Raw genomic sequence first — 16818 nt, forward strand, 5'->3', positions numbered from 1 at the left:
TTGCTTTGGGCTTAATATTTCTCCCCTTTGGCATTAATTGCAAAAAATAGAGACGTTGAGAGCCCTTTACTTTCTCCCCATTGGTACAAATAAATAAGAGTGAAGGATTATACCAATTTGGAGTGATGTGGAGTGACGACGAAGGGTAAATAATACCGTTTAGGGTTGATTTGGTGACAAGGGGATCACGGGAGGATTGGAGGGGATTGAGGGGAAAATAAACTAATTTCCCCCTCAATCCCCTCCAATCCTCCCGGGATCCCGGGTCACCAAATCAGCCCTTAGAGTGGAGTGGAAGCCTTGTCTTCGCCGAAGACTCCATTTCCCTTTCAATCTACGACTTAACATAGAAATATACTTGAAAACACATTAGTCGTAGTCATGAAAGAGATATGATCAAAGGTATATAAATGAGCTATGTGTGCAATGTTTCAATCAAAATTCCGAGAATCAAGAATGTTTTTAGCTCATTCCTAAGTTTGGTAAAGGTTTTCTCATCTAATGGTTTGGTAAAGATATCGGCTAATTGTTCTTTGGTGCTAACATAAGCTATCTCAATATCCCCCCTTTGTTGGTGATCCCTCAAAAAGTGATATCGAATGTCTATATGCTTAGTGCGGCTGTGTTCAACGGGATTATCCGCCATGTGGATTGCACTCTCATTATCACATAGGAGAGGAACTTTGCTCAATTTATAGCCATAGTCCCTAAGGGTTTGCCTCATCCAAAGTAATTGCGCACAGCAATGGCCTGCGACAATGTACTCGGCTTCAGCGGTGGAAAGAGCTACTAAGTTTTGTTTCTTTGAATCCCAAGACACCAGGGATCTTCCCAGAAACTGACAAGTCCCTGATGTGCTCTTCCTATCAATCTTACACCCTGTCCAATCGGCATCGGAATATCCTATTAAATCAAAAGTGGATCCCTTGGGGTACCAAAGGCCAAACTTAGGTGTATAAATTAAATATCTCATGATTCTTTTCACGGCCCTAAGGTGAACTTCCTTAGGATCAAATTGGAACCTTGCACACATGCATACAAAAGCATAATATCCGGTCGAGATGCACATGAATAGAGTAAAGATCCTATCATTGACCGGTATACCTTTTGATCTACGGATTTACCTCCCGTGTCGAGGTCGAGATGCCCATTTGTTCCCATGGGTGTCTTGATGGGATTGGCATCCTTCATTCCAAACTTGGTAAGTATGTCTTGAATGTACTTGGTTTGGCTGATGAAGATGCCTTCTTGGAGTTGCTTGACTTGAAATCCTAGGAAATACTTCAACTCCCCCATCATTGACATCTCGAATTTCTATATCATGATCCTACTAAACTCTTCACAAGTAGATTTGTTAGTAGACCCAAATATGATATCATCAACATAAATTTGGCATACAAACAAATCTTTTGCAATAGTTTTGGTAAAGAGAGTAGGATCGGCTTTTCCGACTTTGAAGCCATTAGTGATAAGAAAATCTCGCAGGCATTCATACCATGCTCTTGGGGCTTGCTTGAGCCCATAAAGCGCCTTTAAGAGTTTATAAACATGGTCAGGGTACTCACTATCTTCAAAGTCGAGAGGTTGCTCAATATAGACCTCTTCCTTGATTGGTCCATTGAGGAAGGCACTTTTCACGTCCATTGATAAAGCTTAAAGCCATGGTAAGTAGCATGGGCAAGTAATATGTGAATTGACTCAAGCCTAGCTACGAGTGCATAGGTTTCACCGAAATCCAAACCTTCGACTTGTGAATAACCCTTGGCCACAAGTCGGGTTTTGTTCCTTGTCACCACACCATGCTCATCTTGCTTGTTGCGGAATACCCATTTGGTACCTACAACATTTTGGTTAGGACGTGGAACTAAATGTCATACCTCATTCCTCGTGAAGTTGTTGAGCTCCTCTTGCATTGCCAACACCCAATCCGAATCTCTTAGTGCATCCTCCACCCTGTATGGCTCAATAGAGGACACAAAAGAGTATTGTTCACAAAAATGAGCGACTCGAGACCGAGTAGTTACCCCCTTATGAATGTCACCGAGAATTGAGTTCATGGGGTGATCTCTTTGAATCGCTTGGTGGACTCTTGGGTGTGGCGGTCTTTGACCCTGATCATCTTCCTTATCTTGATCAACTTCATCTCCCCCTTGATCATTGTCCTCCTCTTGAGGTGGCTCATCCTCTTGATCTTCATTTTCATCGTCTTGAACCTGATCCTCATCTTGAGTTGGTGGAGATGCTTGATTGGAAGATGATGGTTGATCTTGTGCTTGTGGAGGCTCTTCAGATTCCTTAGGACACACATCTCCAATGGACATGTTCCTTAGCGTGACGCACAGAGCCTCTTCATCATCTAGCTCATCAAGATCAACTTGCTCCACTTGGGAGCCATTAGTCTCATCAAACACAATGTCACAAAAAACCTAAACTAATCCAGTAGATTTGTTGAAGACTCTATATGCCTTGTGTTTGAGTCATAACCAAGTAAATAGCCTTCTACAGCCTTAGGAGCAAATTTGGATTTTCTACCTCTTTTAATAAGAATAAAGCATTTGCTACCAAAGACTCAAATATGAAACATTGGGCTTTTTATCGGTGAGGAGTTCATAAGATGTCTTCTTGAGGATTCAGTGAAGGTAGAGCCGGTTGATGGAGTAGCAGGCGGTGTTAATCGCCTCAGCCCAAAACCGGTCCGGAGTCTTGTACTTTTCAAGCATGGTCCTCGCCATGTCCAATAGAGTTCTATTCTTCCTCTCCACTACACCATTTTGTTGAGGAGTGTAGGGAGAAGAGAACTCATGCTTGATGCCCTCATCCTCAAGAAAGCCTTCGATTTGTGAGTTTTGAACTCCATCCTGTTGTCGCTTCTTATCTTTTTGATCCTTAATCCGAACTCATTTTGAGCCCGTCTCAAGAATCCCTTTAAAGTCTCTTGGGTTTGAGATTTTTCCTACAAAAAGAATACCCAAGTGAAGCGTGAATAGTCGTCCACAATTACAAGATAGTACTTACTCCCGCCGATGCTTATATAAGCTATCGGGCCGAATAGGTCAATGTGGAGTAGCTCAAGCGGCCTGTCGGTCGTCATGATGTTCTTGTGTGGATGATGGGAGCCAACTTGCTTTCCTGCTTGACATGCGCTACAAACCCTGTCTTTCTCAAAATGAACATTTGTTAGTCCCAAAATGTGCTCTCCCTTCAGAAGCTTGTGAAGATTCTTCATCCCAACATGGGCTAGTCGGCGATGCCAAAGCCAACCCATATTAGTCTTAGCAATTAAACAAGTATCGAGTTCAGTTCTATTAAAATCAACTAAGTATAGCTGACCCTCTAATACTCCCTTAAATGCTACTGAATCATCACTTCTTCTAAAGACAGTAACACCTATATCTGTAAAAAGACAGTTGTAACCCATTTTGCATAATTGAGATACAGAAAGCAAATTGTAATCTAAAGAATCTACGAGAAAAAACATTAGAAATAGAATGGTCAGGTGATATAGCAATTTTACCAAGTCCTTTGACCAAACCTTGATTTCCATCCCCGAATGTGATAGCTCTTTGGGGATCTTCGTTTTTCTCATAGGAGGAGAACATCCTTTTCTCCCCTGTCATGTGGTTTGTGTACCCGCTATCAATTATCCAACTCGAGCCCCGGATGCATAAACCTGCAAAAAAAATTAGGCCTTGTTCTTAGGTACCCAAACGGTCTTGGGTCCTTTCACATTAGAAACAAGCACCTTGGGTACGCAAACACAAGTCTTGAAACCCTTGTGTTTGCCCCCAACATATTTGGCAACTACTTTGCCTGATTTGTTAGTAAGCACATAAGATGCATCAAAAGTCTTAAATGAAACATTAGGTTCATTTGATGCAATAGGAGATTTCTTTTTAGGCAATTTGATATGAGTTGATTGCCTAGAGCTAGATGTCTCATTCTTATACATATAAGCATGGAGAGAATTAGAATGAGATTTCCTAGCATGAATTCTCCTAATCTTATGCTCAGGATAACCAGCAGGATATAAAATGTAACCCTCATTATCCTGAGCCATGGGAGCCTTGCCCTTAATAAAATTGGACAATCTTTTGGGGCATTGAGCTTGACATTGCTTCCCGGTTGCAAACCAATGCCATCCTTAATGCCAGGGCGTCTCCCACTATAGAGCATGCTTCTAGCAAATTTAATTTTTTTTATTTTCTATCTTATGCTCATTTATTTTAGTAGTTAGTTGTGTTATATGATCATTTTGTTGTTTAATTAAAGCAAGGTGATCATGAATATCATCAACATTAATGTCTCTACATCTAGTACAAATAGAAACATGATCAACACTAGATGTAGAGGGTTTGCAAACATTTAATTTATCAATCTTAGCATGTAAAATAGCATTTTCATTTCTAAGACTAGAAATAGAATCATTGCAAACACTCAAATCTTTAGCCTTGGAAATTAAGCTAGCATTCTCAGTCCTAAGGCTAGAAATTGATTCATTCAATTTATCAATCTTAGCAATTAAACTAGCATTTTCATTTCTAAGATTGGCAATTGAATCATGGCAAACATTTGATTTTTCAACCTTAACAATTAAACTAACATTCTCAGTTCTAAGGTTGGAAATAGTGTCATGGCAAATGTTAAGCTCCTTGGTCATATTTTCACATTTTCAACTTCCTGAGCATAGACATTTTTAACTTTAACATGTTTTTTGTTTTCCTTAATAAGGACTTCCTCTTGGCTATCCAAGAGTTCATCCTTCTCATGAATAGCACCTATCAATTCATTTAATTTCTCTTTTTGTTGCATGTTAAGGTTTGCAAAGTGTAAGCAAATTATCTTCATCATCACTACAACTACTCTCATTAGTAGATGTAGTATACTTGGGGGTGGTTCTAGTTTGTACCTTCTTCTTTTTGTCGTCCTTTGCAATGAGGCACTTGTGACCGACGTTGGGGAAGAGAAGGCCCTTGTTGACGGTGATGTTGGCGGCATCCTCCTCGTCGTCGGAGGAGTCGGTGGAGCTCACGTCGGAGTCCCACTCCTGACACACGTGGGCATCGCCGCCCTTCTTCTTGTAATATCTCTTCTTCTCCTTCTTCTTCCCCCTCTTGTCGTCGCCCCTGTCAGGACATTTTGCAATAAAATGACTGGGCTTACCACACTTGTAGCACACCCTCTTGGAGCAGGGTTTGTAGTCTTTCCCCCTCCTTTGCTTGAGGATTTGGCGAAAGCTCTTGATGATGAGCGCCATCTCCTCGTTGTCGAGCTTGGAGGCATCGATGGGGAGCCTACTTGATGTAGACTCTTCTTTCTTCTCCTCCGTTGCTTTGAATGTGACGGGTTGCACCTCGGGTGTGGAGGTTGAAAGTCGCATAGAGGGGGGGTGAATAGGCAAATCTAAAATTTATAAACTTTAAGCACAATCTACAAGCCGGGTTAGCGTTAGAAATAAAAGCGAGTCCGAAAGAGAGGGCGAAAACAAATCACAAGGAAATAAAGCGGATGACACGGTGATTTGTTTTACTGAGTTTCGGTTCTTGCAAACCTACTCCCCGTTGAGGTGGTCACAAAGACCGGGTCTCTTTCAACCCTTTCCCTCTCTCAAACGATCACCTAGACCGAGTGAGCTTTTCTCCTTAATCAACGGGTCACTTAGACCCCTTACAAGGACCACCACAACTTGGTGTCTCTTGCTTGATTACAAGTTGCTTGAGAACAAGAATGGAGGAAGAAGAAAAGTGATCCAAGCGACAAGAACTCAAATGAACACAAATATCTCTCTCTCACTAGTCACTATTTGTTTGGAGTGATTCCGGACTTGGGAGAGGATTTGATCTCTTGTTTGCATCTTGGAGTGAAGTCTAGAGCTCTTGTATTGAATGCAATGGCTGAAAACTTAGATGCCTTGAAGTGTGGTGGTTGGGGGGTATTTATAGCCCCAACCACCAAAGTGGTCGTTGGGGAGGCTGTCTGTCGATGGGCGCACCGGACAGTCCGGTGCGCCAGCCACGTCACCCAACCGTTAGGGTTCGACCGTTGGAGCTCTGACAGATGGGGCCACCAGACAGTCTGGTGTCGCACCGTACAGGTTCTGTTCACTGTCCGGTGTGCCTTCTGGCGCCTGTTCTGACTCTGCGCACTGTCCGCGCACTATAGCGCTTTTATAGGTTTCCGTTGGCGTCGACCGTTGCGCTGTAGCCGTTGCTCTGCTGTCACACCGGACAGTCCAGTGCCACACCGGACAGTCCGGTGAATTATAGTGGAGTGTCTTTTCTAGAACCCGAAGGTGGCGAGTTCGAGTTGATCCACCCTGGTGCACTGGACACTGTCCGGTGCGCCAGACCAGGGTAGCCTTCGATTTTCTTTTGCTCCTTTCTTTTGATCCCAATCTTGGACTTTTTATTGGTTTGTGTTGAACCTTTGGCACCTGTAGAACTTATAATCTATAGCAAACTAGTTAGTCCAATTATTTGTGTTAGGCAATTCAACCACCAAAATCATTTAGGAAAAGGTTTGACCCTATTTCCCTTTCAATCTCCCCCTTTTTGGTGATTGATGCCAACACAAACCAAAACAAATATATAAGTGCAGAATTGAACTAGTTTGCATAAGGTAAGTGCAAAGGTTACTTGGAATTAAACCAATTTATACTTTCATAAGATATGCATGGATTGCTTTCTTTCTTTTAACATTTTGGACCACGCTTGCACCACTTGTTTTGTTTTTGCAAAATCTTTTGGAAATTCTTTTCAAAGTATTTTTGCAAATAGTCAAAGGTAAATAAATAAGATTACGAGAAGCATTTTCAAGATTTGAAATTTTCTCCCCCTGTTTCAAATGCTTTTCCTTTGACTAAACTCCCCCTATATGAAATTCTCCTCTTAGTGTTCAAGAGGGTTTTTCAAATTGAAAGAATGTCAAATATTTTAGATACCAATTTTGAAAAACTCCTCTTTAAAATATAGATACCAATGAGATAGAATTTCTTAGAGGAATACTAATTTCAAAGATACCAATTGAAGAACATTGAAAAACTTAGACTTGTTTCGAAATTTTTTGAAATTGGCGTGGTGGTGCGGTCCTTTTGCTTTGGGCTAATACTCTCTCCCCCTTTGGCATGAATCACCAAAAACGGAGTTTTTAGAGCCCTTATCAAATTCTCTCCCCCTTTGGCAAACAATATATGAGTGAAGGATTATACCAAAGTGAAGAGCGATGTGGAGTGACGGCGAAGGGTAAATAACACCGATAGAGTGGAGTGGAAGCCTTGTCTTCACCGAAGACTCCATTTCCCTTTCAACCTATGACTTAGCATAAGAATACACTTGAAAACACATTAGTCATAGCACATGAAAGAAATATGATCAAAGGTATATAAATGAGCTATGTGTGCAAAATATCAATCAAAATTTCTAGAATCAAGAATGTTTAGCTCATTTCTAAGTTTGGTAAAGGTTTTCTCATCTAGTGGTTTGGTAAATATATCGGCTAATTGTTCTTTGGTGCTAACATAAGCAATCTCGATATCCCCTCTTTGTTGGTGATCTCTCAAAAAGTGATACCGAATGACTATGTGCTTAGTGCGGCTGTGCTCAACGGGATTATCCGCCATGCGGATTGCACTCTCATTATCACATAGGAGAGGGACTTTGGTTAATTTGTAGCCATAGTCCCTAAGGGTTTGCCTCATCCAGAGCAATTGCGTGCAACAATGGCCTGTGGCAATGTACTCGGCTTCGACGGTAGAAAGAGCTACTGAATTTTGTTTCTTTGAAGCCCAAGACACCAGGGATCTTCCCAAGAACTGACAAGTCCTTGATGTGCTCTTTCTATCAATTTTACACCCTGCCCAATTAGCATCTGAATATCCTATTAAATCAAAGGTGGATCCCTTGGGGTACCAAAGACCAAACTTAGGTGTATGAACTAAATATCTCAAGATTCTTTTCACGGTCCTAAGGTGAACTTCCTTAGGATCAGCTTGGAATCTTGCACACATGCATACGGAAAGCATAATATTCGGTCGAGATGCACATAAATAGAGTAGAGATCCTATCATCGACATGTATACCTTTTGATCTATGGATTTACCTCCCGTGTCGAGGTCGAGATGCCCATTGGTTCCCATGGGTGTCTTGATGGGCTTGGCATCCTTCATTCCAAACTTGGTGAGTATGTCTTGAATATACTTCGTTTGGCTGATGAAGGTGCCCTCTTGGAGTTGCTTGACTTGAAGTCCTAAGAAATACTTCAGCTCCCCCATCATAGACATCTCGAATTTTTGAATCATAATCCTACTAAACTCTTCACAAGTAGATTTGTTAGTAGACCCAAATATGATATCATCAACATAAATTTGGCATACAAACAAATCATTTGCAATGGTTTTAGTAAAGAGAGTAGGATCGGCTTTTCCTACTTTGAAGCCATTAGTGATAAGAAAATCTCTTAGGCATTCATACCATGCTCTTGGGGCTTGCTTGAGCCCATAAAGCGCCTTAGAGAGTTTATAGACATGGTTAGGGTACTCACTATCTTCAAAGCCGGGAGGTTGCTCAACATAGACCTCTTCCTTGATTGGTCCATTGAGGAAGGCACTTTTCACGTCCATTTGATAGAGCTTAAAGCCATGGTAAGTAGCATAGGCAAGTAATATGCGAATTGACTCAAGCCTAGCTACGGGTGCATAGGTTTCACCGAAATCCAAACCTTCGACTTGTGAATATCCCTTGGCTACAAGTCAGGCTTTGTTCCTTGTCACCACACCATGCTCATCTTGCTTGTTGCGGAAGACCCACTTGGTTCCTACAACATTTTGGTTAGGACGTGGAACAATATGCCATACCTAATTCCTTGTGAAGTTGTTGAGTTCCTCTTGCATTGCCAACACCCAATCCAAATCTCTTAATGCATCTTCCACCCTGTATGGCTCACTAGAAGACACAAAAGAGTAGTGTTCACAAAAATGAGCGACACGAGATCGATTGGTTACCCCCTTATGAATGTCACCGAGAATGGAGTTCACGGGGTGATCTCGTTGTATCGCTTGGTGGACTCTTGGGTGTGGCGGTCTTAGAACCCTGATCATCTTCCTTGTCTTGATCATTGGCATCTCCCCCTTGATCATTGTCCTCCTCTTGAGGTGGCTCTTCTTGATCTTCATTTTCATCATCTTGAGCTTGATCCTCATCTTGAGTTGGTGGAGATGCTTGATTTGAAGATGATGGTTGATCTTGTACATGTGGAGGCTCCTCGGGTTCCTTGGGGCACACATCCCCAATGGACATGTTCCTTAGCGCGACGCACGAGGCCTCTTCATCATCTAGCTCATCAAGATCAACTTGCTCTACTTGAGAGCCATTAGTCTCATGAAACACAATGTCACAAGAGACTTCAACTAGTCTAGTGGACTTGTTAAAGACTCTATATGCCCTTGTGTTCGAGTCATAACCAAGTAAAAAGCCTTCTACAGCCTTAGGAGCAAATTTAGATTTTCTACCTCTTTTGACAAGAATAAAACATTTGCTACTAAAGAATCTAAAATATGAAACATTGGGCTTTTTACCGGTGAGGAGTTCATATGATGTCTTCTTGAGGATTCGGTGAAGGTAGAGACGGTTGATGGTGTAGCAAGCGGTGTTGATTGCTTCCGCCCAAAACCGGTCTGAAGTCTTGTACTCATCAAGCATGGTCCTTGCCATGTCAAGTAGAGTTCTATTCTTCCTCTCCACTACACCATTTTGTTGAGGTGTGTAGGGAGAAGAGAACTCATGCTTGATGCCCTCGTCCTCAAGAAAGCCTTCTATTTGAGAGTTCTTGAACTCCATCCCGTTGTCGCTTCTTATCTTTTTGATTCTTAATCCGAACTCATTTTGAGCTCGTCTCAAGAATCCCTTTAAGGTCTCTTGGGTTTGAGATTTATCCTGCAAAAAGAACACCCAAGTGAAGTGAGAATGATCATCCACAATTACAAGACAATACTTACTCCCACCGATGCTTATGTAAGCGATCAGGCCGAATAGATCAATGTGGAGTAGCTCAAGCGGCCTGTCGGTCGTCATGATGTTCTTGTGTGGATGAAAGACACCAACTTGCTTCCCTGCTTGACATGCGCTACAAACCCTGTCTTTCTCAAAATGAACATTGGTTAGTCCCAAAATGTGTTCTCCCTTTAGAAGCTTGTGAAGATTCTTCATCCCAACATGGGCTAGTCGGCGATGCCAGAGCCAACCCATATTAGTCTTAGCAATTAAGCAAGTATCGAGTTCAGCTCTATTAAAATCAACTAAGTATAGCTGACCCTCTAATACTCCCTTAAATGCTACTGAATCATCACTTCTTCTAAAGACAGTAACACCTATATCTGTAAAAAGACAATTGTAGCCCATTTTGCATAATTGAGAAACTGAAAGCAAGTTATAGTCTAAAGAATCTACAAGAAAAACATTGGAAATAGAATGTTCAGGTGATATAGCAATTTTACCAAGTCCTTTGACCAAACCTTGATTTCCATCCCTGAATGTGATAGCTCTTTGAGGATCTTGGTTTTTCTCGTAGGAGGAGAACATTCTTTTCTCCCCAGTCATGTGGTTTGTGCACCCGCTGTTAGTTATCCAACTTGAGCCCCTGGATGCATAAACCTACAAAAGAGGTTTAGGCCTTGTTCTTAGGTATCCAAACAGTCTTGGGTCCTTTGACATTAGAAACAAGCACCTTGGGTACCCAAACACAAGTCTTTGACCCCTTGTGTTTGCCCCCAACATATTTGGCAACTACTTTGCCTGATTTGTTAGTAAGCACATATGAAGCATCAAAAGTTTTAAATGAAACATTAGGTTCATTTGATGCAATAGGAGATTTCTTTTTAGGGGCCGTTTGTTTGATTGGAATTGGGCTGAATTGGAATTTAATTCTTGGGCTGATTTGTTTGGCAAGCTATAGAATTGGAAAGTAATTTTCCATCCATTTCTTGGGCCTGAATCACAAGCCTCTAAAACTTTCTTACCCTAAAATGAGGAAATAGATTCCTGAATCATCCACAGCGCCGCCGCACTGCCTCACTCGTCTCCTCCCCGAGCGCCGCGTCGTCGCCTCCTCTGATCCGTCTCCTCCCCGAGATCTGCTCTCATCCTTCCGGGTAAGGATGCCCCTGCCTTCGCTTAGATAAACCACTCGCTCTCACCTGCGGGATCTTTACTTCGTTGGGGGACCTCGATTCCGGTTACGCCTTTTCCCTCTCCGATCCGTTCAGCTTGTCCATGATTCGGTCTGGTCTGTTCTGCTGCTTTGGGGACCTGCTACTGGTAGCGAGATCGTTGGTAGAGCAATTACTCCCGTGCGTACTTGCGGGATCGACAGTGATAAGCCACCCGTGCTTTTCATCGGCAAGGAGCCGTGTGGTGTGATTTCGCACCCTCTAAGCATCTGCTCTTTTTCTTACGGACAAAGAGAAATCGATCCAAGTATTTTTCTTGCTAGGTCGATGCTCCACTCCGCCTGTTTTGTTTGCTGTGTGGATAACTAAGGCCTGTTTCAAACCCCTACAACTAATAGTTAGCCAGCTAATAAATTATTAGCGGGGTTGAGCCAAACTAATTATTAGCTGTGAGGTAGCTAACAATTAGCTGTGGTATTAGCTAATGGTGTTTGGAATCCAACAACTTAATTTTAGTAGCTAACTATTAGTTTTAGAGGTTCTAAACAGGGGCCTAAGAAGGTAGCAAACTTTTTTTAAATAGACATCTGCGAGTGCTCATCTGGATCCCACGCCTTCTGAGTCTACTACACCAGAATAGTCTTTAGTTCAATCGTCGCTTTTGACCCTGCTCCTGGGCATTGTATATCACTTGATAGCTTTCCTCTTCCAGGAAAAAAAACTAGGATGCATTTGAATCCCTGTGGCTTATGCTAAGTCTGCCCTTGGTCAGTGGTCATGCAGCATTAGTCCGGCCATCTTCTTTGACCCAGTCGGAAATGGGTTTAGACCAATATAAGCATGACCCGTGTGCATACCCTCGGCCTGTACCCATAATCTAGAGAATCACAGTGCTTGTCTTGTGAAGTTGTGTGGGGGGCATTCTAGCCGTTTGATGCTATATTCTTCATTTCTTTGTGTGGTTAGTGGCATTATCTAGCATGTCGTCGTCTTTGCCTAATTAATTGCCAGCCAAGAGCAAGACATTATGGTCATATATAGGGCTTGTCTGCTGCTTGCCACCTGAGGGTCGAGTTAGGCAACATATATAAAAAATATATATATGAGGAGGTCAGGAGTGCTTTAATTTATTTCCAGCCTAGTTCCTTCGTGGTCACGTGGAGTCAGATCCAGTCAAACACGTCGTTGCATCTATAGTAGCTAGTAACTATATACTACTAGTATTATTATTAACACTAACATTAGCAGTGAGCAAAGCATATATATATAATGACATTTCTTCATTTCTTTTTAGTAGGGGAATATGTGTTGTTGCCATTCAAAAATAAAATCCACATCTTTTATCTATTTATGTCAGCAAGTTAATTATAGTTGGCCATCTTGCCTGGTTGTGCCATCTTGCCTGGTTGTGCCTTCTCTGGTATTGGCGGCCATAGAAAGAGTCCATAACACACTACCAGTTAGATCATTGGTTTGTTAATTGCAACATATTCAAAGATATGCATGCTGCTATTAAGTAATAGCTCCTGGAAGTTGGAACCCAACCAACCAGATTTGTTCGGACCTACTTGAGATGTGTGGAGTACACATGTTGGTATGATTTTAGTATTTTAGGTTAGCTAATCCTCATTAGCATCTGTACCATCTCTACCCAGTCAAGTATATTAACAAATAGTTAATGAGAAATTCTTGTTTCGTGATTAGTGTCTGTAACTTAAGCAGTGTCAAAATTTCTGTAGTCTCTTTAGTCTATTAGTAAGTTTGTCGATCTGATACCTTTAATAAGTTTGTCGATCTGATACCTCAAATTGTTTTCTGCAGAAAAATAAAGAAGCTAATGGGTACAGACACAAGACAGTCTTATATTGGGACTCGATCAACTTGGTGTTTGGGAAAGATCATGCAACCGGTGAAGCGGCAAAGACCCCAGCTGATGGTGCGAGAGATATGAGTAAGGAAGAGGGAACTGGTAAAGAGCTTACTTCATCAACAACCTCAGGAAGCTTGAAGAGGCAACGGTCCAGTGATTCCTTCACCTCAATGATGGCGGAGAAATTAGACAAGTTCACGGAAGCTATTAGGGATGAAGCACCAAAAGGCCCGACATCAAAAGAAATTTTTAGCACATTGGAGGAGATAGATGGGTTAGATGAAGACACATTTTTAGACTTGTTTGATATCTTAACAGGTGATGCACGCAAGTACGAGTCCTTATTGGCACTTCCATTGATTATGAGGAAGAGATGACTGTTGAAGCAACTTAAAAAGTGAACCGAGTTGTGGTTGGGTGAATTGAACTGTTGTTGGGTGTGTTGATGTTGCTGTCTTAGTTTATGTTGGGTGAATTGAACATCACATTGAGTAGCAATTAATGTGTTCCAATGATATGTGGACATTTGAGACAAATCTGCACTATTATTACTATTCTCGTGATGCATGCTGCTTGATAAATTGTAGGGTGATAAAATGTGTATTTTGTCATGTGCAAGTTGATGTGGTTACTTCCCTCCAAATATGTAAATTCCATATATAACTATCCAAACAGGATATTGAATTTGATTCATGGAAAAGAATTCCATTAGCATCCAAACAAAAAAATTGAATTGAATCAAATTCTAAGGAATTACTTTCTTTAGGAATCTAATATCTAGAATGTTATTCATGGAATGAGTTTCATTTCCAAGGAAACAAACGGGCCCTTAGGCAATTTAACATGAGTGGATTGCCTAGAACTAGATGCCTCACTCTTATACATAAAAGCATGATGAGAGCCAGAGTGAGACTTCCTAGAATGAATTCTCCTAATCTTATGTTCGAGATAACCAGCAGGATATAAAATATAGCCCTCGTTATCCTAAACCATGGGAGCTTTGCCCTTAACAAAGTTAGACAATTTCTTAGGGGCATTAAGCTTGACATTGTCTCCCTGTTGGAAGCCAATGCCATCCTTAATGTCAGGGTGTCTCCCATTATAGAGCATACTTCTAGCAAATTTAAAATTTTCATTTTCTAAGTCATGCTCATTAATTTTAGCACTAAGTTGAGCTATGTGATCATTTTGTTGTTTAATTAAAGCTAGGTGATCATGGATAGCATCAACATTAATGTCTCTACATCTAGTACAAATAGAAACATGGCTAACAATAGATGTAGAGGGTTTGCAAGCATTTAATTCATCAATCTTAGCATGTAACATGGCATTCTCATTTCTAAGGTTGGAAATAGAATCATTGCAAACATTTAAATCCTTAGCCTTAGCAATTAAATTATCATTCTCAATCTTAAGGCTAGAAAGTGATTCATTCAACTTGCCAATTTTAGAAATCAAACTAGCATTATCATTTTTTAGGTTGACAAGAGAATCATCACAAACATTTAACTTCTCAATCTTAGCAATTAATTTAGCATTCTCATTTCTAAGGTTGGAAATAGTGTCATGGCAAATGCTAAGCTCACTAGTCAATTTTTCACATTTTCTATCTCCTGAGCATAAGCATTTTTAACCTTAACATGCTTCTTGTTTTCCTTAATAAGAAAGTCCTCTTGGCTATCCAAGAGTTCATCCTTCTCATGAATAGCACTAATTAATTCATTCAATTTTTCTTTTTGTTGCATGTTTAGGTTGGCAAAACGAGTAAGCAAATCATCCTCATCATCACTAGAGCTAGCCTCATCACTAGATGTTGCATATTTAGTGGAAGCTCTAGATTTTACCTTCTTCTTTTTGCCGTCCTTTGCCATGAGGCACTTGTGGCCGACGTTGGGGAAGAGGAGACCCTTGTTGACGGCGATGTTTGCGGCGTCCTCGTCGGAGGAGGAGTCGGTGGAGCTCTCATCGAAGTCCCACTCCCGGTAAACATGGGCATCATCGCCCTTCTTCTTGTAGTACCTCTTCTTCTCCTTCTTCTTACCCCTCTTGTCGTCGCCCCTGTCACTATCACTTGATAATGGACATTTAGCAATAAAGTGACCGGGCTTACCACACTTGTAGCAAACCTTCTTGGAATGGGGTTTGTAGTCTCTCCCCTTCCTTTGCTTGAGGATTTGGCGAAAGCTTTTGATGATTAGCGCCATCTCCTCATTATCGAGCTTGGAGGCATCGATGGGGAGCCTACTTGACGTAGACTCTTCTTTCTTCTCCTCCGTCGCTTTGAATGCGATGGGTTGCACCTCGGGTGTGGAGGTGGTGCCTCGCTCGATGATATGTTTGGAGCCTTTGATCATCAACTCAAAGCTCACAAACTTTCCTATAACTTCCTCGGGAGACATTAGCTTGTATCTAGGATCACCACGAATTAATTGAACTTGTGTAGGGTTAAGAAAAATGAGTGATCTTAGAATAACCTTGACCATTTCATGGTCATCCCATTTTGTGCTCTCGAGGTTGCGCACTTGGTTCACCAAGGTCTTGAGCCGGTTGTACATGGCTTGTGGCTCCTCTCCTTGGTTGAGCATAAATCGATCGAGCTCCCCCTCGATCGTTTCCCGCTTGGTGATCTTGGTCACCTCATCTCCTTCGTGCACGGTCTTGAGCACATCCCAAATCTCTTTGCCACTCTTCAACCCTTGCACCTTATTATACTCCTCTCGACTTAGAGAGGCAAGGAGTATAGTAGTGGCTTGGGAGTTGAAGTGCCGGATTTGGCCGACCTCCTCCGAATCATAGTCCTTGTCCCCTTCCTTCGGTACCTGCGCTCCATACTCAACAATATCCCATATGCTTTTGTGGAGTGAGGTTAGGTGATGCCTCATTTTATCACTCCACATAGAATAATCTTCATCGTCAAAAACCGGTGGTTTGCCTAATGGGATGAAAAGTAATGGAGTACGTTTGGAAATGCGAGGATAGCGGAGGGGTATCTTACTATACTTCTTGCACTCATGGCGCTTAGAAGTGGAGGATGCCGATTCGGAGCCGGAGGTGGAGGGTGACGAAGAGTCGGTCTCGTAGTAGACCACCTTCTTCATCTTCTTCTTCTTGTCACCTCTCCGTTGCGTTTTGATGGAGGAAGAGGATTCCTCCTTGTGCTTGTGGGCGGACTCCCTCGAATGGGTTCTTCCTGAGCTTCCGGACTTGTCACCGCCGGTCCCGATCTCCCTCTTGGCGGATGCTCCCGACATCACTTCGAGTGGTTAGACTCTAATGAAGTACTGGGCTCTGATACCAATTGAAAGTCGCCTAGAGGGGGGGGGGGGGGTGAATAGGCAAATCTGAATTTATAAACTTTAAGCACAATCTACAAGCCGGGTTAGCGTTAGAAATAAAAGCGAGTCCGAAAGAGAGGGCGAAAACAAATCACAAGGAAATAAAGCGGATGACACAGTGATTTGTTTTACCGAGGTTCGGTTCTTGCAAACCTACTCCCCGTTGAGGTGGTCACAAAGACCGGGTCTCTTTCAACCCTTTCCCTCTCTCAAATGGTCACCTAGATCGAGTGAGCTTTTCTCCTTAATCAACGGGTCACTTAGACCCCTTACAAGGACCACCACAACTTGGTGTCTCTTGCTTGATTTTAAGTTGCTTGAGAACAAGAATGGAGGAAGAAGAAAAGCGATCCAAGTGACAAGAACTCAAATGAACACAAATATCTCTCTCTCACTAGTCACTATTTGTTTGGAGTGATTCTGGACTTGGGAGAGGATTTGATCTCTTGTTTGTG

The sequence above is a fragment of the Zea mays genome, chromosome 4 (genome assembly GCF_902167145.1).
Source record: "Zea mays cultivar B73 chromosome 4, Zm-B73-REFERENCE-NAM-5.0, whole genome shotgun sequence".
Lineage (NCBI taxonomy): Eukaryota > Viridiplantae > Streptophyta > Magnoliopsida > Poales > Poaceae > Zea > Zea mays.